The 27,461-nt window shown below is 41.0% G+C and overlaps 1 pseudogene; it reads left to right on the top strand.

Moving 5' to 3' along the window:
- The first annotated feature begins 10,906 nt into the window (after window positions 1-10,906).
- Window positions 10,907-15,357, top strand: LOC139645473 (glutamine synthetase-like; annotated as a pseudogene).
- The last annotated feature ends 12,104 nt before the right edge of the window (window positions 15,358-27,461 follow it).

The following is a 27,461-nucleotide window of genomic DNA, read 5'->3' as shown; positions in this document are numbered from 1 at the left end:
GACCAGAGCTGATCTAACATTATTCAGCATGTGAACAGGACAGACTGAACTAATCTGTAATGCACTGCAGTGTTTTCTATACAGTGGTGGATGAAGAACATTTTGTCTCTACTTGTCATGGTTCTAATTAGGTTTGCAGTGATAAAAGCCCTCTTATTTACACATTTTCATCATTGTAATTATGGGTGGAAATTTTCTATAGCAGTCATGGCAGTGACATTTTGCAGGCCCACCATTGCTTCGTGAAAATAATGGAAACACTGCTGCACTGCACTGCAATGGCCTGGTCCCACATTCAGTGTATCTGAGGCACAGGCGTCACCACACAGCTGGAGTGGTGAGCTTTTGGAGAAGGAACAGGGCGGGGAAAAAAACATTTTCAGAAGAATGTTCAATAACTTGCTGACATGCAGTGAAACCAGTCATGCAGGCTATTGTGCGTCTGTTGTGGGGCCGTAGCCAAGACCGCAATGTTGTGCAAACACCTGAACAGTGAACAGAATACAAAATACAGGAAGTGTGAAAAGAAAAATACTCCATGTTTGTTTTGGTGGTGTGTTGAAGTAGCATGAGAGCTCATGTTTTCAACAGATTGGAGGGTTGCATGACTTAAGAACTCGGGTAGTTTGTGATTCCCAAATTCAGTTGGTCGTCAAGTATGTGATCCCCAAATCTAACCAGTTGTCACCAACTGTCTCTCTTCAATGACACAAGACGAATAGTCTGCAAATGCCAGTCAGTAAGTGTGTGGTGTCCAGTGTTTTCAGTGTGTTTCAGTTGCATAGTGTGTCTCCGGCTTTACTGGGGCTTGAGGTTGTTTGACTGCCTCAGATTACTTGCACTCAGTGACGGTATTATGCTGCTAAAACATTTTTCTCTACCTCCCTTGGTCTCTCTCACTGTCTCTCACTCCCTTCTTTCTTTTTCCACCTCTCTCCCATATTTTTTCTCCCTTCCTCCCTCCCTCAGGATGTAGAAGTGAGTCCCTACCGACGCCGCAGCTCTACCTGTCATCCCGGTGGCCCTTTGTGATTGGACGGCAGGTACAGTGGGGAGGAGGGGGACGGGCTAACGGTTACGGAAGAGCCCAGGGGTGCATCCCAAGTCTCTTAAATTGCATCCATGTTTTCCTCACTTGCGTCTTTTCCTTGTGTCTTAGTCCCTCCCACCGAGGATGCATGGAGAGACGCAAGGAAACCATGCGAGGAGAGAGGAAACAAGGAAATATGTTTTTAGAGAAATGAGACGTCCTTTCCTCTGAAGCGTCATGTGAAGTGACGTCCGTTTCTGCATGACAAAACGGGTTGTGGATGAAATAAACGTAATTTAGGTTCCCCATGTTCTTGCATTAACGTTATATATCAAAAAGCATAAAATAACGGGCATTTACACTTGTACTGTTTCTCTGCCATCTCGTTCAAATTTGCCAGATGTAGGGGCGGAGAATTGACGTCATGGCGTTCAGCTGAAAGTCTTCCGGGAAGGCTGCTCTCGTGTCTCCTCGCTCATAGCTCCTCAGAGATCCCTCCTTGCTCCTCGATCCTCGCTCCTCGGAGCAGAAATAAGAGCTTTGGGACGACCTTCAAAATGACGGACCAGAACGACTTCCGGTTCAAGCGAGGATCGAGGAGCGAGGAAATATCAAATAAGAGACTTGGGATGCACCCCGGGTCTTTGCCTCTGGCCCTCCCGGCCCTCCTGAGCAAAATGAGGTCATTTCCTGTCCGTGGTGCTGTCTAGTGGGTCTCAGTTTCCTTGTGTGTGGTTCGGCCGCCGTGGCTGCCCCCCAGCAACGGGCTTCGTTACCACGGCAGCGACCGTACCGGAACCTCAACGGTACCGTCACTGGCGGCAGCACTTCCTCGTCAACAACAGCTGCCACAGCAACCAAAGCCCTGCTGTGTCGCAGCACAATTGGACTTGTAGTGGCCGCTCCCTCAGTGCCCTGTGAGCCTGGCCGGTCTCTGCCAGAGGCTCAGACTTAGGTGGAGCTCACAATGGATTTGGCTTTGAACTTGTGAGATGCACCAGCACTAAATGTTGCTAGCAAGCAACTAACCACAGAATTGTTGCTATGCTACTATTGAAAACCCAATGTTGACTCCCAACACTTGCAACACTTGTGCTGTTAATCCTTTGAAATCACAAATTGCCAACAGTGGGGTAGTGTGTCAATGCGATCACCATTTTAGAGAGCGCCACTTGGTGGGCTGGTGGATTAAATACAACAAAAACACTGACAGTCAGACATGACTGTAATACTGAAATGGGGCTAAGCTGAGCCAAAAACAGCTGAACTAAACTACACAAAGCTAAAGAATGAAGTGGGCTGAACTGAGCTGATCTGAACAGTCAGGGACAACAACAGAGTACTGCCACTGCCATGGTGCTGACCTAAGCAGAGCAGCTAGATGAACTTCTAGTGATGCACTGTCTCATTTCTACTGAACTAAATCAAACTGAAGTTGATCTGCACTGCACTGTGCTGGCCTGATCACACGTTTAGTTTAGTTCTGGAGCTGCAGTGGAAAAGAACAAAACGTGACCAGAGCTGATCTAACATTATTCAGCATGTGAACAGGACAGACAAACTGAACTAATCTGTAATGCACTGCAGTGTTTTCTATACAGTGGTGGATGAAGAACATTTTGTTTCTCCTTGTTATGGTTCTTATAAAGGTTTGCAGTGATAAAATCACTCTTATTTGGACAGTTTATTAGCATTTTTATCATCATAATTATGGGTGGAAATTGGGGAGAAATTAAAATTTCTCATTTTCTACAGTAGTCTACAGCCATTTGAAAGTAATGGGACTGGGCCTTCAGAGATGGCATGGATATGTGTATAGTCTGGCAAATTAATTATAACCAGTGCTGTTTTATTTCACCACTAGAACTCTCTCAGGCTCAAATTACCTTACAATGCATTGACCGATGACCTTACAACCCCGTAATAGACTTATTCATATTCCAACCTTATGAATTCTGTAAAGGATTACACATTCAATAAGATATCACTTCTTATTGCAAGATCACTTAAGTACTGTAACACGTTGTTTGTTATTGTAAATCTGTATGACACAAATGCATATTTGTAAGTCATCTCTATTGCTAACGCCCATGAACTCACTGATGTGATTACAAATTGTGACCTACAGGAAAACTGAATCACACAATGTGAGGATTTACAACAAGTTAAAGCTATAATTAAAAACAAGCGATTACAGGACATTTCCCAGTGGGAGTTCACTTCCACACAGCAAGTCAGTGTTAATTTAACTCTGAGAGTGTAAAAGAGGAGAAGAAGAGAGAAAGAAGCCCATCACTCTTGGTAAATGGACCAGATTATTGGTGTCACTGAATGAAATCACTGAATTGGAGACATTTTTACAGTACTACTGATACAGCTACTCCCACAAGGCAACACAAGGCTAATCATGGGTATTGGAAGCTGAAATATTTAGGAAATGTTCAATTTGATGACATTTTGAAGGTTTCTGTTTGCACTGCCATGTTAAACAAGTGGCTTAGCCTGAGGACACACTAAATGACTAGGTTGATCATAGCCGTAATTTGGCTATGATTTGGCTACATAATTTTCGTCGGCACTAGTTGGGGTTAGTTGTACAGGGACTTGTTTTCCAAAAACATCTTAAGGCTAAGATGATCGTAGCATCCATCGTACGAAGCCTCTTTAGTTTGTGAGGTGTTTCCAAAAAGCATCTTAACTTAAGACGCTCTTAAAAGTGATCGTAGGTAACGACTGCTCCTGACCAGTCCTAGAATGCTAAGTGCGTCTTGAGAAGGAAAACTCCACTCCACCATGTCACCTGCAGGACTCACTGCAACTTTTTAACTTGAGAGTTTAAGGTTTATTAGGCTGTTTCTATATTATTTACTTTTATCTAATTTATTTTCATTTCATACTATATTCCTTTACTAGACCTATATTTTTCTCACTAATGATCTCTGTATAAAATGGAGGGATGTGGTGAAATAGAGTGGTGTGCTCCAGGAGAGGGGAACACTGAGTTATGATATAAAAAAAAAAGTGGTGAGCTTTTGGAGAAGGAAGAAGGAAGAGGACGGGGAAAAAAACGTTTTCAGAAGAATGTTCAATAACTTGCTGACATGCAGTGAAACCAGTCATGTAGGCTACTGTGCGTCTGTTGTGGGGCCGTAGCCAAGACAAACACCTGAACAGTGTGTCATTAAAACTGACAGCTGTCTTGATCAGAGACCAAAAGCTCTGATATGAATCATCACTCCTAAATCTGAGGCTAGTAATTAATTTTTTGCCCAGTGGCAAGTATCTGGAGCAACAGAAAAGACAAAAACATACATTAACATTAAACCCACGAACATACTGTACGCCTATTGCATTAGCAGTTGGCTGTAAACTCTCTGCAGGTAACTTAAATAATGCCTCTGTGGCGATTCTAAGCATATATAATTGTTTCTGTTTTGTATTTCATTTTTGTTTAGTAGCCTCTAGATAGATATGAATGCGATATGATAAGATGCGATTCAATATCATGGAAAAGGTTCTATTTTAATTCTACTACATCCTTTGACACTGGTTGCAATAAGAAATCTAGTAGGCAGACTTAAATCAACAGAATCCAGTTACAACAGAGACAGATTTACACTGAATGGGTCCTTTAAATGACCTGATAACATCCTACTTGGAATCTAATTTGTTGTTGTAAAAAAATGTGAAAATCAGTCAACTCAACATAATACTTTCAAACTGGCCACGGTGTTTATTGATAATGCATTGCTGCAGTGTTACATTAAACAATGAAAAACAATACAAACAACATAAAACAATGTAAACATGTACTGTATAATTGCTTTAAAAAATAATAAAGCTGACTGCTAATCTTTATGCTGGGGCAATGTAAACAGCTGAACGAACAAAAAAAAAAAAAATTCCATTGCAAACAACATGCCACTCCAGGTGAAGAGTGAAGCGGGTAGGCGACACTTTCTCCAACAGCAGATCCGTGGTGTTTGGTGTGTCACAGGATTTGTAGCGGTCTGTGTGTCGCAGGCTGCTCAGCAGCTTCTGCATACTGCCACACTGTTGTCCAGTGGCTTTTCTTATTTAAGTGGGCACACTTGGGGTTTATAGACGTTTGGTGATGCATCATATAGTTGTTTTTGGCTGGGGGTACAACAGCGGGGCCAGCCCTACAAACGCGAATGTCTGTCACTCACTGACTGACTGAGTGATCAAGTTACACCATTGGTCGGCCGTGGCACGTGGCACATCATAGGATCACAGAGCCAGAAATTTAAGTTTCGTTTTCTCCGCCATCTTGTGTCTCCGCTGAGATCGGGAGCCCATTTCTCCCACACAGCAAGCAGGCTGACCAATATCATGCATGTAAGCTGAAGCTAACTGAAGCTAGAATCTATGCAATTATATCCAGGGTCCAAAATTAACACTCGCCAGTCGCCAAATGCGGGTAAATTTAGTCTTTGGCGAGTAAATTATGGAGACCACTCGCCACTCTGGCCGGTAGAAAAAAAAGAATTTCCTACAGCGCTGGAGAAAGCTGCTGGTTTGCTGTCACTTAGATCTGCCGTGCTGCGTGTGTTGTGCGTAGTACATAATTGCGTCAGTCATCAAACCGTGCGATTTTCTTTTGTTACAGTACGTGAGGTAGGTCATCCGGGCAGTTGACACAGTGTTATATCTCTATGGTTGAAACAAACCCAGCCATGTGGAGATTTATTGCGGGAGTGGAGCCCCCAGGAAAGAGAAAGAAAACAGGCGAACTTCAGGCCGTTCACACTACAACGATATCGGCACCGAATATTCAGAGAAAAAATGGAGCATGACGACTTTACCGACGTGCTTTTATTTTACTTGCTCGCTAAAGTAAATAACGACAGAGCCGAAGGATTTGGGTTCATACATGGCCGCAAAAGAGAGAAGAGATGGCAGATAATAATGCTCTTTTATGGCGCTTTCATAACATTATTGTGCTTTGTTTATATGAGAGCTAATGGTACTAATGGTCACCAAGTGAAGCTATTCATTTCTTTACCAGTAGGAGACTCTGCACGCCACATCTACTGTGGATCAAAGAGTAAAGTCTCCTGTAGCCCATGTTGAGAGAAACACTTGAACGTCACCTTGGCTAAACGGGTTTCAACAGGATACTGGAGACACATGTTGTTACCTCCCGGTCATATTAAAAACATAGGATAATAGCACATTTGCAGTCAGGTTGGCCAAGCGAATATGCTATTTTCTTAGCATCATGCTAGCAGAAGGTAGTGATTTAACTAGCCTCCAGGTCAGTAAACAGCCTTACGGCTAATCCCAAGAACTGTTCCGATCCCGATGGGTTTGTCATGTTTCTTTTCAACATTTTTAGAGGCGATGGTCTTTGTAAACAGCGCCGGGTTCCTCTGTACTTCTGTCATCAGTTCCTCAGCAGCAGCTCCGTCACTGCAGTGAACTACTGAATTCTCCCACCACTTCTTTGTAGAACTTTAGTTTGATTGGTTGAAAATGTTTTATCGTTGTCTCTACCGCCAGAAAAATCGCTCTGAGATGGAACCAAGAATATAGTTCGTCGTTTTGGAGGTTTTTATAGTTACAGTTGTAGTGTGAACACAGACATTCTATTTACTTAGAACGATTTAAATCTTTTTATAGTTATAGTTATCTTTATAGTTATCGTTCTAGATGTGAATGGGCCTTTACTTATTTTTACTTGTTATTGTTAATTCCTCTGTAATTGTTATATTCTCAAACTCCTTAATAAATGATTTCTTGCACTTAAAGGCAAATACCACTGAATTTATTAATTCAAATGTGTTACACTTTAGTGTTGAAACAGTTGAATTAATATTTCTGCATACAGTTTATGTTACTACTACTATTACTGCACACTACTATAATATTGATTGAGAATCGCATATGAGACCAAGATGACATGCTAAATAGTAATAATAGTGTGATGTGAATGAGCTGTGGCTCATGTGACTCTCTGATCGGTGACGTAATAAGCATGGACTCACCGATTGACTGAACTGATTGAATACAGGTGGGACTGATTGCGAGCGCGGGAGAGACTCTTAACCAGACAAAAGACTGAGAGAGGTCGCATTCAGGAGGAGCATCTTGCTGCTGCGGTTCGGCACTCTTTTGGGAGGGAGGGTGTCGTTCGCAGTTATTTAGGACTGCCGGCGATGAAGACAGGCAGAGTAGGGGGTTAGTTGTTCCTGTGTTAGGAGGGGAGGTCTGCTGCCTCCTGTAGAAAGTCAGGGCCGGAACTGTAGAAGAGTGCAGTAGCCGTCACTGCTCCCTGCCTTACTTCCTGCCGTCTGGCGTGACACTGGCGCCCGACCGAATCCTGTCCACGCCGTCCAGCGAAGCCGTTTCCCCGGGGAGTTGGACGGCGTCTCAAGCTTAGACTCCGGGGGAGGGTCTCGCCGAGTGGGCGAGTTAAGTTTTAAATATTGTGTATGTATATTTGTATGTGTGTGTGTAGGTCGGCCTATTTGTGGTTTTAATAGTGTGGGAAGGGGGAACAGATGAGGGAGGGGCAAGTCCATAGGCGGGACATACAGATGGTTTCACTTTAAGCCGGTGGTAGTGGTGTATTGCAGTGCCTGTGCTGTGTTGCTTTGGTTGATAACTTGCAGTGCCTCCTGTTGAGAGGGTGTCAGCGTGCCGTGTTCGAGTGGTGTGCCTTAAGCTAGAGTCTAGCCCTGTGTGTAGTGGTTCTTCAGCTTAGTGGAAGCCTGGACTGTCCTGGTGTGGCTGGTTGCCCCTAGTTGTTTGTAGCCCCCCCTCACCTTTTATACATATATATATATATATTTGTCTGTAACGATTTAATAAAGATTGCTCTGTTTGTACTGTATACAACTGCATATGTGATTATTCAAAGGCTCTGGCATTAATAGCGGTATTCTGCTAAATACGGACAAAATCCACATTTATTACAATAGCAAATTGTAATAGTAAAAAGCAATTTATTATTTTTGGCTGGTAAAAAATCTGTCTGGCCGGTAAATTTTTTCATCTACCAGCCACCTTGGCAGGTAAGCCAAAAAGTTAATTTTGGACCCTGATTATATCACCGTTCATTTTGATGCATATGTGCGAGCTCAGTCCACCTGACCCCTCTGTTCTGTCGGGGGAGAGAGAGACACAAACAAGCATGGAGGTTTCATCATGCCGAGGGCTTATTTCCGACCTTCCCGAAGTTTCCCGGGGCCACGGTTCCGGCCGGTGCCCATAGCTGGGCGCCAATTTGTTCCCGCTGATCCAGCCGAGATTTCGGCGGGGGTCCCGACGCAGATGCGTCAGCGGGTGTCCGGCGAACAGCGTTTTCGGCACCGATGGGTACTAGAACGCCTGGTGCTTGGATCGGGAGGATCAATGTGGGCCATGGGCGCGGTGGAGACGACAGCGGTGGAGAGAGAGACGGGACGCGCTGGAATGGAGATCAGTATGGATGTATGGACTATTATTCTGTATTAGCAGTCTACAGCGGAGTTAGTTACACCATCGGTCGGCCGTGGCACGTGGCACAGTCATACACGGTCCAGCCATATACTAGGTTTTGACCTAGTCTTGTTCTCTGGAAAAAGTTTCTCTCTGCCTGAGCGAGGGAGGGGAGGAGCCGCTTCCCTGCTCACAGACTGACAGGTGGCAGGCAGAGACACACAAGCCTAGATAGGATGAGAGAGAAACACACCGTGCAAAACTAAATTAATTCAGTAGCCCGCTTCGATTCGGTCGCGATTTGCTCTCAACTTTTGACCGATACAAGCTGTTTGAAGGTTTCTGTTTGCACTGCCATGTTAAACAAGTGGCTTAGCCTGAGGACACACTAAATGACTAGGTTGATCATAGCCGTAATTTGGCTATGATTTGGCTACATATTTTTCGTCGGCACTAGTTGGGGTTAGTTGTACAGGGACTTGTTTTCCAAAAACATCTTAAGGCTAAGATGATCGTAGCATCCATCGTACGAAGCCTCTTTAGTTTGTGAGGTGTTTCCAAAAAGCATCTTAACTTAAGACGCTCTTAAAAGTGATGCTCTTAAAAGTGATCGTAGGTAACGACTGCTCCTGACCAGTCCTAGAACGCTAAGTGCGTCTTGAGAAGGAAAACTCCACTCCACCATGTCACCTGCAGGACTCACTGCAACTTTTTAACTTGAGAGTTTAAGGTTTATTAGGCTGTTTCTATATTATTTACTTTTATCTAATTTATTTTCATTTCATACTATATTCCTTTACTAGACCTATATTTTTCTCACTAATGATCTCTGTATAAAATGGAGGGATGTGGTGTGCTCCAGGAGAGGGGAACACAGAGTTATGAGATAAAAAAAAAAGTCTTCTGGTGCTGAGGGAACCATGAAAGAGACAAAACACTAAATGGATGGTGTCGGTGATTGTCGCAACTGGAGTGGTGAGCTTTTGGAGAAGGGACAGGGCGGGGAAAAAAACATTTTCAGAAGAATGTTCAATAACTTGCTGACATGCAGTGAAACCAGTCATGTAGGCTACTGTGCGTCTGTTGTGGGGCCATAGCCAAGACAAACACCTGAACAGTGTGTCATTAAAACTGACAGCTGTCTTGATCAGATAACAAAAGCTCCGATATGAATCATCACTCCTAAATCTGAGGCTAGTAATTAATTTTTGCCCAGTGGCAAGTATCTGGAGCAACAGAAAAGACAAAAACATATATTAACATTAAACCCACGAACATACTGTACGCCTATTGCATTAGCAGTTGGCTGTAAACTCTCTGCAGGTAACTTAAATAATGTCTCTGTGGCGATTCTACGCATATATAATTGTTTCTGTTGTGTATTTCATTTTTGTTTAGTAGCCTCTAGATAGATATGAATGCGATATGATAAGATGCGATTCAATATCATGGAAAAGGTTCCATTTCAATTCTACTACATCCTTTGACACTGGTTGCAATAAGAAATCTAGTAGGCAGACTTAAATCAACAGAATCCAGTTACAGCAGAGAAATATTTACACTGAATGGGTCCTTTAAATGACCTGATAACATCCTACTTGGAATCTAATTTGTTGTTGATGGTAAAAAAATTTGAAAATCAGTCAACTCAACATTTACTTTCAAACTGGCCACGGTGTTTATTGACAATGCATTGCTGCAGTGTTACATACACTAAAACAATGTAAACATGTACTGTATAATTGCTTTAAAAAATAATAAAGCTGACTGCTAATCTTTATGCTGGGGCAATGTAAACAGCTGAACGAACAAAAAAAAAAAAAAAAAAAAAAAAAGAACTCTGAGCTTTTCTAGGCAAGGGAGTGGGCTATTTTAGAACCACCTGTGGTAATTTGTAATTCCATTGCAAACAATATGCCACTCCACATTTTTTAAATAAGTCTCTGTTATGATAATGGCGCTAATATCACTGGAACTACCTGCAGGTGAAGAGTGAAGCAGGTAGGCGACACTTTCTCCAACAGCAGATCTGTGGTGTTTGGTGTGTCACAGGATTTGTAGCGGTCTGTGTGTCGCAGGCTGCTCAGCAGCTTCTGCATACTGCCACACTGTTGTCCAGTGGCTTTTCTTATTTAAGTGGGCACACTTGGGGTTTATAGACGTTTGGTGGTGCATCATATAGTTGTTTTTCTCTGTTGTTTGACATTCTCAGATATTTTGCGTTCTCCGTTTGACAACGAGGGAAAAAGTTTCTCTCTGCCTGAGCGAGGGAGGAGAGGAGCTGCCTCCCTGCTCACAGACTGACAGACAGGAGGGAGGGGAGGAGCTGCCTCCCTGCTCACAGACTGACAGACAGGAGGGAGGGGAGGAGCCGCCTCCCTGCTCACAGACTGACAGGCATCAGGGAGGGGAGAAGCCGCCTCCCTGCTTAATTTAAGAGTATTGAATTGTGCATTATGTGTTTTGCTGACAGGCAGCAGGCAGAGACACACAAGCCTAGATAGGAAGAGAGAGAAACACACCGTGCGAAACTAAATTAATTCAGTAGCCCGCATCGATTCAGTCGCGATTTGCTCTCAACTTTTGACAGATACAAGCTGTTTGAATCGATGTAGCCGTATCTTAAATATTTAGATCGGTCATCGATGTGAATCGGTGAATTGTTACACCCCTACCATCATGTCTGTTCTATCAGAAAGACCCGGTTTTAACAAGGCAGCCAGGCAACACTATCTGTCTCTTGCCAAAGGCTCCGTGTGCCTGGTGACTTACATTTGGATTGATATTACTGGAGAATACCTACAATGCAAAACCAAGATTCTGGACACAGAACCAAGTGGAGTTAAAGGTAAAGCAGATTGGGCTCTCCATGCCAGTACAACAAATCATATAGCTCCTGCACCTATTCATTTTTAAAATGCTTAAATTGGGAAGGTGGTTTTGTTCATTTGTACCATTGTATCGTACTGTGTATGAATTATATATATCTGCCTGTTTCATGTGACCATTTCTTTTGACAATGTGCACCCCTGATAGATATCCCAGAGTGGGACGCTTCCTGGTTGAGAGACGGGAGAGTGAACGAAGTCCTTTTGGTCCCGGTCAGAATGTTTCGAGACCCTTTCAACCTCGACCCTAATAAACTGGTGCTGTGTGAAGTGCTTGACAGCAACTGCGTGCCCACGGGTAACATATTACAGCTTTTAACTATGTCTGCCAATACACTTTGAGCTGCAGGACATAGAAGTAGTTTCAGGATGCTATAGGGGTTTTAGTCAGAATTGTTCTACAGGTTTGTTTTATGTACTCCAGATTTGGCAATTACTTTTGGGAAGAGTGCTAGAAAATGTATCTGTTTATCCCCATCTTAGTTACCCATTATTTTCATATGAAAATGGTTTGTATGGTTTGTCTATTAACCAATAAATCAAGTCCAAATGGCTCACCCAGAAACAAAGATGTGCTCCCTTTGAAAAATAGTAAGTAGTTTAGAAAGTACTTTACTGTCAGATTGTCTAAATAAATTGTCTTGCAACCATGTAGCTGAATTTCATATAAAAGGGTGTTATATATTGTATATAACATGGATGGTTCTTGGTTGTATGTCTTGCTTGATACACTGTGGCCCTTTCTTTGTCTTTTCTTGATCTTCCTTATGATATTCATGGCCTTTGTATCGTTTGCATTGTCTGTAATATTTTCTCTGGTTATTTGGGCCCAGAGTGTGATGTTGTGCTGAATTTCTTTTTGCACACAGAAACTAATCAGCGTTCACAGTGTGCTAAAGTCATGGAGCAGGTGAGACAGTTTCATCCCTGGTTTGGACTGGAGCAGGAATACAGACTGTTTGGTTTGGACGGGCAGCGCCTCCTTTGGCCTCCACAGCAATCCTCAGCAACTCAGGGTCTGATGATAAACCTATGTGTGGGTTTTGGACTGAGAGTGATATGAGAAAAATATGTCATTTGTTTTATGTTACTTCAAATTTCTTTTTTGATATTCACAGTAGGAAATTGCAAATTCTTAGGATGTTTTTCACATTGCAAACTGTTTTTTCTGGTGGTTTTGCCCCCAGGGTATTGCAGCGAGCCAACTAAGAGGATGTATGGCAGGGACATATGTACCAGTCACTGCAACGCCTGCCTCTACGCTGGTGTGAAGATCTGTGGCACCAATCCAGAGGGAAAGCCCTCGCTGGTATGGACAATGTCTAATGAGATATGATTTACTGATTTGGTGCCTAGAGGACGTTAACTTCCAAACCTGAATGGAAAAGAACATGCAAATACTTATGGGTTTGAGTTCACAGAATGTGAATGGGGCCTAATCAAGTGCCAAAGTGAATGTGTGTTTGTGTGGGTTGGAGCAGGTCAGGGACTTAAACACAGGACCAAACAAGTCTAGATAATCACCTGATTTCTACTGTCTCTGCTCTCTGTGACCGATGTCTTTACCTGTTTAGTGGGAGTTCCAGGTCGGCCCGTGTGAGGGGATTGAAATAGGGGACCATCTGTGGGTGGCACGCTATATTCTGCAGCGTGTGTGTGAAGACTTTGGAGTTGTTGCCCATGGCACGACAGGCTGTCATGCCAACTTCAGCACCGAGGAGATGAGGAGCGAAGGGGGACTTCAGTAAGTACGGCCTGATGGCTGACACATGTACACACACACACACACACACACACACACACACACTAACCCGTTTGTCTTCCTATCGGCCTACTTGAGGTGAGGTCCTTCCATTGACTACATTCATTCCTTAGCCCCTAGCCCTAACCACTCTTCACTACATATTAACCCTTACGTAACCCTAATTGAAACCTAATCTTAATTCAAACCTTAACCCTAAACCCAAGTCCTAACTCTAAACTAGCCCTTGACTGAGGACTGTCCAAAATGTCCTCCAGCTAAAGTTTTGAGGACTCAAACTGATTCTCACAAGGAAAGAAGTACAGGAACACACCCACACACACACAAAACCCTCAAAAACAGTCCAAATTCACATATCACACACTCCTCCTGATCCACTTAAAAAATAACTGCCTAAATCCCAGTGGTGGAAAGTAACTAAGTACATTTACTCAAGTACTGTACTTAAGTACAATTTTGAGATACTTGTACTTTACTTGAGTATTTCCATTTGATGCTACTTTATACTTCCACTCCACTACATTTCAGAGGGAAATATTGTACTTTCTACTCCACTACATTTATTTGACAGCTTTAGTTACTTTTCAGATGGAGATTTGACACAATGGATAATATAACAAGCTTTTAAAATACAACACATTGTTAAAGATGAAACCAGTGGTTTCCAACCTTTTTGGCTTTTGACATCTTACAAAAAGCAGTGTGTAGTCGGGTCACATTTCAGATGTCTATGAGTTGTTAACAGCTCCACCAAATAGTGATTTTTCCCTCTAAACCTCACATGGTTCATTTCAGTAAATGTTCAAATGATCCAATATTTCAGCAAAAATCAAAGATTAGAGAAAAAGTCCAAAAACTGAAAACAGATTTGTGTATCAGAACTTTGTCTTTTCTTCTTTCCTCTCCCATTAATCATCTCACGACCCTCAGATTTAGCTGGTGACCCTTTGGAGGGGCCCGACCCCTAGGTTGGGAACCACTGGACTAAACTAGCTAACTGTATATAAAGTAGTTCAAACTAGCTCCACCTCCAGCAGCTACAACAGTAACACACTGATGCTTCAGTATTAATAATCTAATGATGTCATATATAATAAAATATCAGTCAGAGGGACCAAACCACTACTTTTACTTTAATACTTTAACTACATTTTACTGCTAATACTTATGTACTTTTACTTAAGTAGGATTTTTTCATGCTGGACTTTTACTTGTAATGGAGTATTTTTACATTGCTGTGTTGGTACTTTACTTAAGTAAAGGATCAGAGTACTTCTTCCACCACTGCCTAAATCCAGTCTATTCCCTGGGAAACCACAGGTACATTGAGGAGGCCATCCGAAGGCTGAGCAAGCGTCACTCTCAGCACCTGCGTGTGTACGACCCGCACGGCGGCAAGGACAACCACACACGCCTCACCAGTCGGCGCTGTACCTCCAGCTTCTTTGACTTCTCTGCAGCCACGCCCAACGCAACGTTAGCGTCCGCATACCTGGCCACGTCAGCCGGAAGGGCCGTGGGTACCTGGAGGACAGACGTCCCGCTGCCAACTGCGACCCCTACGCTGTGATCAGGGCCTTGGCTGAAACCTGTCTGCTGGGGAATCACCGGGGAGGATTAGCATGGCAGCCTGAATGGGGAGGAAAGGGCATCTCACACACCCTATAGTGAAAGATGAGTTGTCAGTTGTTCTCAACCTTTTTGATCCACAACCCCTTAAAATGAAGCAATGCCTTCTGGTGACGCAGCTGTAAAGGCAAGCATACTGTATGCAGAGTGGTGAACAGTTCAGCCAAATAGTGATTTTCCCTTTAAAGGTTATTTCAAAGGAGGCCAAGAGGCTGAAAACTATTTCAATATTTCACAAGAAAAAGCAAAAATGTTAAATCCTAAAATAATCTTGTGACCCTGTGGATGGTCCCGACCCCCAGTTTGAGAACCACTGCTTTAGATGTAGTTGTACTGTAGCCTAACCTACAGTAAGTGCCTTTTGCATCTTGCCACAGGGGAAATATTCTTGCAAGTTTTTAATGTCCACTGTCCCTGTTGAATAAAAAAATAAATAAAATACAAATAATGAGCTACAGAAAGTGGAAATCAGCTCTATTTTTTTTGGCAACACATGTTCTGATGCCTGATATCTCTCTTGTCAAAGTTATTAGAGGTGTTACTCTTCACCAATGACTGTTCAGCACCACAGACAGCTCCCTTCCTTCCACACATGCAGTGACATTTCCATCAATACAAACTGATTTCTATGGAAGCATATCGCATGCATAATTCAAATGGAAATGTAATATGTAAAATGGCCATGTAATCCTACATTTGAATTTAAATGTATCACTTGTATGCGCCGTTTTTGGCTCAAAATTCAAATTCAAATTCAATAATTCTCATTTGCATTTCACATTTCCTATGCTAGTATTGACATTTCATTTAAACAGAGATTTGCATGCTTTATTTTTTAGCTTAATTCAAAGGATGATGCAAATTGGAAAATTAAAATGTATTTCCCGAACTGTATAGATATGTTTCATGTGATTATGCAATAATGTTGTCAAAATTATAATTGATATGTCATTTACCTTATATGGTTTTGTACTCTCTAATAGAGTGTTTTACATTTCATTATCAAAGACAATATTATGCTGTAAAGGTGGCAAAATGCAAACGGTTATCCAAATGTAAAAAGCGAAACAGCGCCTCTTGTCTTTGCCATTTAATACACTCGACACTGCGCTGATTCCCTGGCAAAATACAATTGCAAATGCATTTCGAGAGGACTGCATTAACATTGTCACAGGCGTCCACCTGTCAGTCATCCCATTAAGGCGGGTCACACTTGCTCGATAAATGAATAATGATAACAACAACAACCATAATCATAATAACTAGGATGCTGTCAGGGGCGGACAGCAAGGGTATAGCCCCGAAATTCCCCAATCCTCGAAGGCCCCATTAAGTCAAATGTAATAAAAAGCCATTCAATTCATTCCCCAATAATAAAGGATATGTACCTTAACTATTTCTTAACGCTCAATAATAAATTTAACTAATTAAATATAGCCACTAGGGTGGATGGCTGGGTTCATGCCAGTGCAGCAGCCAGAACTGAAACGTGGAAGTTTGCATTAGGATTACTGTCAGTTTTCATATCATATTAGGCTGTTGAGCCATCAGGCCCCAAGCTATCAAGTTCTGATACTGAACAATGTAATAGCAAGTTAAAAGGTGTCAATATCAAACTTGGTATTGACTTTGCTGTGTCTAGCCGTACACTCAAAATGCTGCTGTATGGCAAAATCTGGTCTTATCTGTATGGAAATTGGTGTGCATGTTCCACATAAAGGTTGGAACATGATTACCCAGTTTCATAGCAATTGGTGAAATTCTGTTTGAGTTGTAAGCCAAAATGTCATAGGCCACGCCCACTTTCACTAATGATGACCAAACGTCAGATTTTGACTAGGACATGGTCCTAGAGCATGTGTAGCAAATTTCGTGCAATTTCACCTATTGGATTAGGAGATACAGTTTTCTGGCCTTTGTGGTGCCCCCTATTGGTCAATATTTGAATGGCTTTGCACACATGTTCATTCATTCATTATATGTGAACACACTGTCCAAGTTTCATGATGATTGGACTCACAAAGTTATAACAATTTAGCTTATAGGCCACTCCTCCTTCACAACTTTAAGAGTATCTTCAAAACTACAGCAGATATCAACAATCTATAGACAAAATTTGCGTAGGACCATAGATGCTACTGACCGATTTTGGTGGTAATCGGTCAAACGGTGTAGGAGGAGATGTTAAAAATGTGTGTTTCAAATAATGCAAAATATCTCAAAAATTTTCCAGGCGGACCTTGAGGGTCCTTATGGCAAATGTAGAGTACGGTTAGGTGGACATGTGTACCGAGTTTCATGTAAATCGGACAAATGGTGTGGGAGATACAGCTGTTTAAACTTTTTAATTTTGACTTTTGATTATAGCGCCACCATCAGGCCGATTATAATCATGAACATATCAAAATCAAATCAGTTCTTCCTCTAGGGGTCATTAATTTCCATGCCAAATTTGAAAAGATTCTTATAAAAACTGTTCAAGTTATCGCGTTCACACGAAGGATCTGCGGCGGACGCAGTGGCGGGTGGGGTGAATCCATAATATCCCTGAAACTCTCATTGCGGGGATGTAATAACAGTGGTCTAGGTTAGTGATTCTCAACCTTTTTCATATCAAGGACCCCTAATTTAGTACATATTAGGGTAGATTTTGAAGAGATTTTGTCTCTCAGACCCAAATCTGATACAATTTTTATTATTAGATATGATTTTGTCCAGAATTCTATGACTATCTGTATTGTAGGTAGAGAGATAACAGAGAAACTATGATCAAAACAGTCATTCTTCTACATTATCTAATTGTGTTAACTTCTTGTAAACTAAATAATGGTGAAGATCAATTTGCTGGAACCCTCCCTGGTGGTTCCCTGGACCCCACGTTGAGAACCACTGGTCTAGGTAGGTACCAAGCAATGGGAGAATAAGGGAAGGCTTCCATCTAGTGTTTGTTATTGTCATTACTACACACTGGATGAAAGAGGTTTTTTTATGATTTTGTTTTTATTCAGTAGTATTTCTTTATTTTCATACTCTCAACATACAGTACATTATTAGTTTATCTTCCATAGTTACCTTGTCAGTATTTAAAACGATTCCTTCTATATGTTTAATAACTACACACATACAATACATACAATGTTGGATGAACAATGTTGCCAAAGCATGTAAATACATTCTTTATGCCTCTTTTTCTCAAGTTGCCACTTTATAGACTGGAAGTGATCCACTTTGCCTTCAAAATAAAAGTGTAAAATGTGTCAGATTACAAAAAAAAAAGCAAAACATAGCAAAATAATAATTACACTACTATAAAAACGATTATATATTGCATTATATTGAATTGTGTTATATTATATTATATTATATTATATGATATTGTGCACTGTATTTCCTGCTTAAGTTATTTCATAACTTAAACGAAAAAACATGCAGGAAGTATGGTAGGTCCACTATAGAATAAGGCCATTTCAGGCCAGCTGGCTCAGTTTCAGAATAAGCAACCAGTGAAATGGCAGATTTATATATAATATATAACTTAAATAAGAAGCCTATAGCCTACACCAGACAACTTAGAAGGATGTTTATTATCTTGTAAAAATCCATTTTAACCAATATTGGCACAATTGTTCCTGAAGGCTATAGTTTAGTTTAGTTGAGTTTATTTGCATATATTAAAAACAGATAACAATCAAGAAATATGTATACATAGGCTAATAAAAAAAAAAAGTACAACTGCAGGTGAGGTAAAAAGCCCAAGATGAGCTTCACTGAATACAGTAATTGCATAATAGTATTTAGTAAACTGGTACAACCAATATTAATAAATTATATGAATCTCTGGGATATATGATAAGCAATCAAATGACTATGAAACTATGAGCATTAGCAGCTGTCTGAAATCAAAACCTCTGAAAAATGATTTCATTATTACATTACATTCATTAATGGCAGAATTGTGTCAAGGAACCACAGCTAATTTTGAATGATGTACTTTTCCATTTACTCTAAAACTTTTCCATTTACATAAAAACTCCCCTGTGGAGCCTACAAATGGCTTTTTTGGAGATATTTTGACAAACCCTATTCGGAATCATTGTTAGCAGCCAGAGGCCTAGCAACCATGGGCGTAGGAAGCAGTTGGCCATGGGGGGGGGACAGACTTGGCTAAGGAGGTCCGGGGCATGCTCCCCCAGGATGAAAATTTGCAACAGTCATTTCTAGTAACTTTTAAAAAGACTATCTGATGAAATTGACCAGATAAATAAATAATAAAAAAAAGAAAAAGAAAGCATAAATGAACAGTTTGTCATGCAAAACAAGATGCCACATCAAACAATTGCTTTTTACAACCACCAATATAATTTTTTATCATATTATTTTTTAATCCTTTAAGATGTTTTGTGGCTCAGGTGCTAAACAAACAACAGATGTGACGTGATGAGCTGTTGGTTACTGTAGGCCTTCAGCCAAGCTATCTAGTTTGGCCAATTTCTCATTAATAATAACAATTGCAATAACAACAGTAAAAACATTCATCTTCATTCATTCAATCATTCAAACTTCACCACTTTGTCTTTCAATACCAAGTAGATAGAGACCTCAAAATAAAGGTTGAATAAATGTAATTTATTAGATTTAGTAGATTTTCCTGCCGAGTGTTGGACGTCCACAGCAGCAGGTGGAGTTTTCCTCACTCTCATGATGGTCATTGCTACTTGGATTGGGGCTTGGAGCGTGGCAGTATCAGCTCTCCTCTTCATGTGTGGCATGACCAGGGCATGCCCCAGCTGTTTCAGGTAGATCTGGTGATGTCGGCCATGTTCTGAAAACTTCCAATCTGGGAAGTTCCCCATCCAGATGATGAAGGCAGCGATGGCAGCAACATCAGCAGTGTTTAGGGTCACAGAGCACATGAGGAAATCTGTGTCTGCTGCATCTGTGTCTGTCTCCTTCAAAATGACTGACAGAGTGCCCCTACCCCCATTGATAGTGTGTGATACTTTAAATTAGGACCCATGGCAAACATGAACTCAATAAATAGTTCCATCTATTAAAACTGCATAGGTGGAATTGGGTGCTTTTGACCGGGGTCCCCCAGGACCCCAATACATTGGTATTTTTAAAAAGCACTAATTAAAACAGAAACAGAAAACGATGATACAGATGTCACTCGTTTCAATTGACCTGATTACCGCGTCACTGCTGCGGTGATGTCGCGGCGGCAGTGAAGAGTCTAAAATTATTTATCCAGGAGTAGTTGCAGTGCGCACCAACAACCACCAGGTGGCACATGTGAGCAGCACAGATGCAGTCTCTCTGTCTCTCACATGTCTCTCACCCACCACACCACAGTGTGGTCAGCAACGGCAGAGTGGCGCTGTCCGTATTTCCGCTGGAAAAGGGTGTGAATTTCCTCAGGTCTTTGTTTCACTTTCAGTATTATTTAGATGATGTAACATTCTGTAAAAATAAAACTGAAAGGGATTCTGAAACAGTCTACATAGTAAGATGTTTTGAATTGGGAATTGCAAGAAAGTTTCCTACCATGGTAATGGCTGTGCGTAATACAGTGGCTGCTTTGGCTTGAATCTACAGTTTGTCTGGCCCGCAGGTGATGCCAGCTGTGTGCCAGTCAGCACGTGTTTGTGGACAGCAGCGATGCTGACGTAAGGAAGAAAGATTTCTCACATACCGTGCTTTTAGCAAAACAATTAGCGTTGATGACGGACCTCCAAAATCAATGTGACCCTCTGTGGAATTGTCCACCATCAATATGCTAAGGAAATAAATGGAGGTCGTTCATGGCCTGATGGTGATGATAATGTTTCATGTAAATTAACCTCTCTTGGACGCTTGTATCACAATGCACCTGATGGCCGTTCCTGCCTGTACATTGTGATATAAATGTCCAAGAGAGAATGATAATGTTTCATGTAAATTAATCTCTCTTGTACACATTTGTATCACAATTACATGATGGCTAGAAACAGGCTGTCTGCAACAGATCTTGAATGCTCACAGTTTAACACACACAGAGTGGAGACAGATAACAGATTAAACTCAAGTGTATCACTCCCAAGTTTTCAACCATTTCTTTCAATTAAATGTCAATAAATCAGATTAAATGTCGTTTCTGGAATATGATCAAGAAATGCTTTCCAATAATTTTAATAGACTCTAAATTACGGCTGTGCCCAAATTTACATGTAACCTGCGCTGTGTAGACAAGCACAGTCCCGCACTGGACTCGAATTCGAATAAAAGTGGAAATAGGCGTAACAATCCTGTTTTTGTTTTTATTACACTTCTAATTTTAGGATATTAAAGTGTTAAAATAAGTGTTCTTCAATAAACTATTTAGCCAAGGAGTATTCCCACAGCGGGTCTTGAAGCCTCATTTCCCAGACCGTGGACGACTGCGCGGACCACTCAGCCAAAGTATACATTTATCACACATAGACAGTAGAGCGAAACAGAAGAGAGAGACGGAGACAGCGCTGTAGCTACGCTACGAGTCCCGACCTGCGCGCTGTTATTTGACATGTTTTTTCTCCCCAAAAACAAATATTTTTTTTAAATATTTGTACGAAATAAATATTCGTAAAAAACGACTATTTGTGCTTTTCCGAATACCGTATTCGGATTCAGCCTCAGCCAGTTCTACAGCTCCACTTCCTGTGGAGTCAACCAGCGGAAATACGGACAGCGCCGCTCTGCCGTTGCTGACCACATTGTGGTCAAAGGGGGTATATAGTAAAATTCTGTCAACAGAATTCAAGCACTCTGCTGCTACCTAGCGTCTACAGTTATCTAGTGCAGCCCCCACCTTTACCTTTATTAGGAACAAATTGATTGACAAAGTCATGAAAAGTTGGAATGATAGAATAAAGCACCTGTGGGATATGACAAAAAGTATATCTCTGGGGTCTGCGGGTACCCCAGAGGTAGGATGAGGGATATGAAAGAGATTATTCTCTAGCTCCCCAATATGAAAGAGTTTACTCTATTCGCCTCCTGGCCTGCCCATTTTGTCTGATTTTGCCCTCTAGTGGCTATTCAGAAAACTGTCTTCCTCTACCACTGCCTGCTGGTTCAGCAGCCAGCTGAGCTTAGTTTGTTGTCACCTAACTTTGGAGCAGCCTGCCTGGATCGCTGTAACAATTGACAAAGTGGCCAGAATTGAACATGAAGTTTCACATACAATAGAGGTTTACAATAATCAGTCCAGGTAGGAATATAATGTAAGGTGTAATTCATTCACTTTGCTAACAGTTAAACAATGGCTGGCTAAACTACAGTGAGTTTAGTAACTCATACTCATACTCAAACTCATACTAAGGTGTGTTGTAATCAGTAGTAAGGTATCCACACAAAGTACACACAGGAGTAACAGGTTCACCCTACCTTTATAACTTCCTTGAAGCAACAAGCTAGGAACAGCATGGCACATCATGTTATAATGCAGACAACAGCGACCTCTATTGGTGAAGTAAATAGTAAATTTAAGTAGTACCGTAGTATTAACTGTAAAACACAACATATTTCCCCCTTTGTTTAGGAGCTTACTGGGTAAGAAATAAGGCAAGTAAACATTCTCTTAAAGTAAAACTCAAAGGCTAAATCTTTTAAGACCTCGTCTATAAGACAATGAAACTTAAATGTCCTTTTCTTGCATAACAAACAGCAATATTCTTTTTAGTAACAATAGTGGAATAGTGCTGCCCTCCAGCAGCCTAAGCCCAATATAAAAATATATAACTATAAAAACAGATTTTTCTTAGAATTATGTATTCACATTATATGTATGCAATTATCAAAATATATGGTAATGTAATGCAGTTCTTAGTGGGTTGCAATGTCCTACTATTTAAGCTAGCCTATTATATCATTAAGCTAGTGCTATGCTATACCAAGCATTTTCACCTTGTTTTTTAAATTACTTACCTATGAATGCCCACACAAGGTTCCATGAAGACGAATCTAACATCAATTCTACAACTTTATGGTGGACTATTTCTTAGCAAGTGTTTGCCAAAAAATTTACTCATTTACCCCTCCGTCCACTTGACACGCAAAAAAGTGAAATTTACTATCCCATACCCAATCTAGGAAAACCATACAGCATTTTATGGAGGATCTAAATTTAATAGAGATTTGGAGAGAAATGAAACCAGATGACGTGGAATATTCCTGCTACTCTAGCACTCACTTGACTTACTCCCGAATCAACTATTTTTTGATTTCAGCAGCTTTACGCTCTAAAATTGAAGATTGTTTTTATAACAACATTGTCATCTCTGACCATGCTCCAGTATCTCTTATATATTCTGACATTAAACTAGTAGGGGAATCACCAAAGTGGCACTTTCAACCCAAATGGCTGCAAGATACAAGTTTTATAGAATATATTGGACAGCAAATTGACCTATACTTTTCAATTAATACAACTCAGACTTCAGCTTGTATTAGATGGGAAGCCTTTAAAGCTTTCATAAGGGGTCAAATTATAAGTTTCACCAGCTCCAAGTCAAAAAATACACGCCAAAAAATGACATTACTTGAAACTAAAATCAAAACTCTGGAGAGAGAAATTTTCCTCAGTAATTCGTCAGGTGCGCACAAGGAATTATTCCTACTTAGGGCTCAATATAACGAAATCTCCGCTGGTAGAGCTGCAGCAAGCTTATTGAGACTAAATCAATCATATTATGACCAGGGTGAAAAAGCTGGGAAACTGTTGGCCTGGCGAATCAAACAGCACCAAGCTGAAAAAACAATTAATTCAATTCAGGATGCAGGGGGAGATGTGATAGTAGACCCTCGGGAGATAAATAATACTTTTAAATATTTTTATAAGAAATTATATGCATCAGAGTATCCTCATGAAACTGATTCTCAGGCTAGCTTTTTAGATACCCTGAAGTTCCCCAATTTTTCAGAAGAATCTAAGAACATTCTTAATGCTGATTTGAGTGTGGAGGACATTTCTGATGCAATCGATAATATGAGGGGGGGGAGGTCCTCTGGCCCTGACGGGCTGTCCATTGACATCTGCAAGAGGTTTAAGAATAAACTTTGCACTCCCCTCCTGGAAATGTTCCTGGAATCTTACAAAAATGGTCTTCTGCCCCCTTCTCTGAGAGGAGCCCCGATCACTCTGCTTCTAAAACCTGATAAGCCGTGTAGCAAGTGTGATTCTTATCGTGCTATTTCACTTTTGAATTCTGATACTAAGGTTCTTTGTAAATCACTTGCGAGGAGGTTGGAGGGTCTCCTCCCGGATGTGGTGGGTAGTGACCAAAATGGCTTTATTCAAGGTCGTCAAGGATTTCATAGCGTCAGGAGAGTGCTAAATATTCTACATTCTAGAAAGGGGTCGCCTGACACTGCAATCCTATCATTGGATGCGGAGAAGGCCTTCGACAGGGTTGAGTGGCCCTACCTCTTTGAAGTGTTAACTCGTTTTGGAGGCGGCGAGAGCTTTTGTAAGTGGATAAACATACTATATACAAACCCTACTGCAGAGATTCTTACGAATAATACGGTATCTAAACCTTTTGGCATTCACAGAGGTTCTCGTCAGGGCTGCCCTCTTTCTCCCCTTCTGTTTACCCTTGCCATCGAGCCTCTAGCTATAGCTCTTAGGTCACACCACAAAATTTCAGGTATCGGAATAGATCAGATAGACCATCGGATTGCCCTTTATGCGGACGATATAATTTTGTTTCTTTCAGATTTGCGCAATTCCATTCCCGCACTTATGGATCTAATCAAAGATTTTGGGGTGTTTTCGGGCTATAAAATAAATAATGCAAAATCCTCAATTATGATGCTAAAGGAGGATGAAAGACATAGACCCACACCTCTGACTTCTTTTTTTAATTCAACTGAATGCTTTACATATCTTGGCATTCGCATTGTACCAGAGATTGACCGCATAGTCTCAACTAATTATGACCCCATCGTAGACTCAATAACAAAATTAATAGATAGATGGTCATCTATTCCGATATCTCTAATTGGCCGGATTAACATTCTGAAAATGAATGTCCTCCCTAAACTGCTGTATCTATTTCAGAATATTCCCTTGCCACCGCCACCATCCGTTTTTAAAAAACTTAATGAGATGTTTTCTACTTTTATTTGGAATAATAGACGTCCCAGAGTTCGTTTGTCCATACTATACTTGCCATATGACAGAGGGGTGCTCCACTTACCTAATATCCAGTGGTATTACTGGGCAGTTCAACTTCGCACTGCTATGTACTACTTTACTTCCGATTCTCTCCCTGCGTGGATGGAGATTGAAAAGTCCTCAGTTGTACCCAAATTACCCCTCAACCTTTATATTTACTCAGCTGATATTAAGAATCTAAGAAAACACACAAAGAATCCCTTTGTTTTTAACACAATTAATGTTTGGTATGAGGTACGGAAATTTCTGGGTGAAACACATTGTTTGTCATGTTTTAGCCCTATATGGGGAAACCAGAGTTTCATTCCGGGGAGAACTGATCCAGGTTTCCAACTCTGGGCCAGCAAGGGTTTAAAGAAAGTTCTAGATTTGTATAAAGATAAGATTTTTATGACATTTGAAGAACTTGTAGTGAAATATGATATTCCTAAAAATCACTTTTTTTTTAAAATATTTACAGCTAAGGAGCTTCCTCACAGCTGCTCATAACCAAAATCTATTAGAACCTCCTCTGTCTACTTTAGAAAATAAGATCTCAACCCATTGTAATGATAAGGGCAGAATTTCAGCTCTTTACAATATGCTAATGTCTGCCTCAACTGAATCATCTGTGTACAAACTGAATTCTTGGAGGGAAGATACCCAGGAGGATATACCACTGGACGAGTGGAGTAGCATTTGCACCAAAGCTCAGACACAGACTGTGAACACTCGGCTAAAACTATTACAATACAATTGGTTAATGCGAACATATGTAACCCCTGTTAAGTTAAATAAGTTTAATAGTATGAATTCAGATATGTGCTATAAGTGCAATCACTCTAAAGGGACTCTGTTTCATTGTCTGTGGGACTGTGAAAAAATTAAAGACTTCTGGAAGGAGGTATCCCATATGATATCCCAAATAGTGTCAGTAAATCTACCTCTCCATCCCAAAGTGTATATCCTGGGGTTATATCCATCCATTCCTTACCTAAAGAACAATGTACAGGCACTTATAGATATGTGCTTATTGCAAGCAAAGCGCCTGATAGCTCTCGTCTGGAAAAGCGTGAACAGGCCTCTAGCATTGGCCAATGGCTCAGGGAAATGTCGTCTTGCCTTGCAATGGAAAAGATAACTTATATGCTGAAGGGTAAACACAATACTTTCGAAAAAAATTTGTTAGGGGAAGTGATGTGGGTGTAATACTGGCTAATGAGGGGAATTCTGGGTAACTTATTATGCTTTGTGTTTAGGTGGGGTGGTGGAGAGAGAGTTTTTTTTTACTATTATTATTTATTTATCTCTTATATTCTATTTATTTTAGTTGACTTTATTATTATTATTATTTTTTTTTCTTGCAAATTATTATTTTTTTTTTTAATGTGATTATTGACTTTTGTTTTATGCTGATGTTGTTTTTCATTTACTTACTTATACATTTTCTGTTAAAAAGAAAAATCAATAAACATATTGATCAAAAAAAGAAATTTACTATGCCAATAAAGATCATAGATTTACATTAACTTAAACAGTACAGGCTCAACGCACATACTGCAGACAAATGTAAGACAATGTGCTGTCTAACAAATTACTTTACACCTCAGATTGACTTGAGCCTACAAATGCAATTTTAGGCTTTACACACAGAGCTATACTGTATCAAATTGAATTGCAACTCACATCAAAGACGTCATGCTAAAAATCATTGTTTCCACCATAAATTTTCAAAGGCCTGAATGAAGACTACATTACAGAGCATGACTAAAAAAATCATTAAACAGACATCTAATGCAACTTCAGCACCACAGACAAGACCCTACATACCACCAAATAAAGCAAGCTCAATGACTGTAGCAAGCAGTCACTTCAGGTGAGGTGATGTGACAGTGGGAACTGCAGAGAGTGAAAGGAGCAGCACATTGAGACGATGGGATGGACCTGGACTTTTGTCCAGACCGGCCCACCACAATCGGCCGGACACCAACCATCCTTGCTGGTGACTTCACAACACAACCTGTCAGCTCCATGGCTCAGACTAAACTGTGCCGGTTATTTGATGAGTACGTGGCACTGCTTCCCGGTTGGGTGGGGTTCGCCTTTTTAAGCACTGTGATTGGCTCGAAGGTCCATATAATTTTGGTTTGAATGTGTGGACCTGGCCCAGGCTCCATCCAACACAACCAGTGCTTCTGGTGAAAGAGGACCGAATTATCAGAGCTGTTTGAGGACGACCTACTGGAGCCCACTACCCGCCTGCCTCTCCCTGAAGGTGCCCTCATTTTTATGTGAGCCTACCACAAAATGGCTCCTTATCTCTTGCAAGCTGCATGAGCAGGCCTCCAGCCTTATGCAAACATACTTCTGCAAATCCTGCACATGCACATCATAACTCACAACTAACACATTTTGACAAATGTTTCTCTGTGTGTTGTCTGCAACATCTGCCAGGAAGTGTTAGTGACTTGTGGTTCACGCAGCAGCCCTCCTCGGCTCTCTCATAAGATGTGAGGTGGTTTTTCTAATTTATAA

The sequence above is a fragment of the Centroberyx affinis genome, unplaced genomic scaffold, assembly GCF_046629955.1.
Source record: "Centroberyx affinis isolate AG114_WGS23_722 - 3 ecotype Tasmania unplaced genomic scaffold, CSIRO-AGI_Caff_v1 ptg000868l_1, whole genome shotgun sequence".
In the NCBI taxonomy this organism is placed as follows: Eukaryota; Metazoa; Chordata; class Actinopteri; order Beryciformes; family Berycidae; genus Centroberyx; species Centroberyx affinis.
Note: the sequence above shows the minus strand (reverse complement) of the source record. Positions and strands in the feature narration are given on the sequence as shown.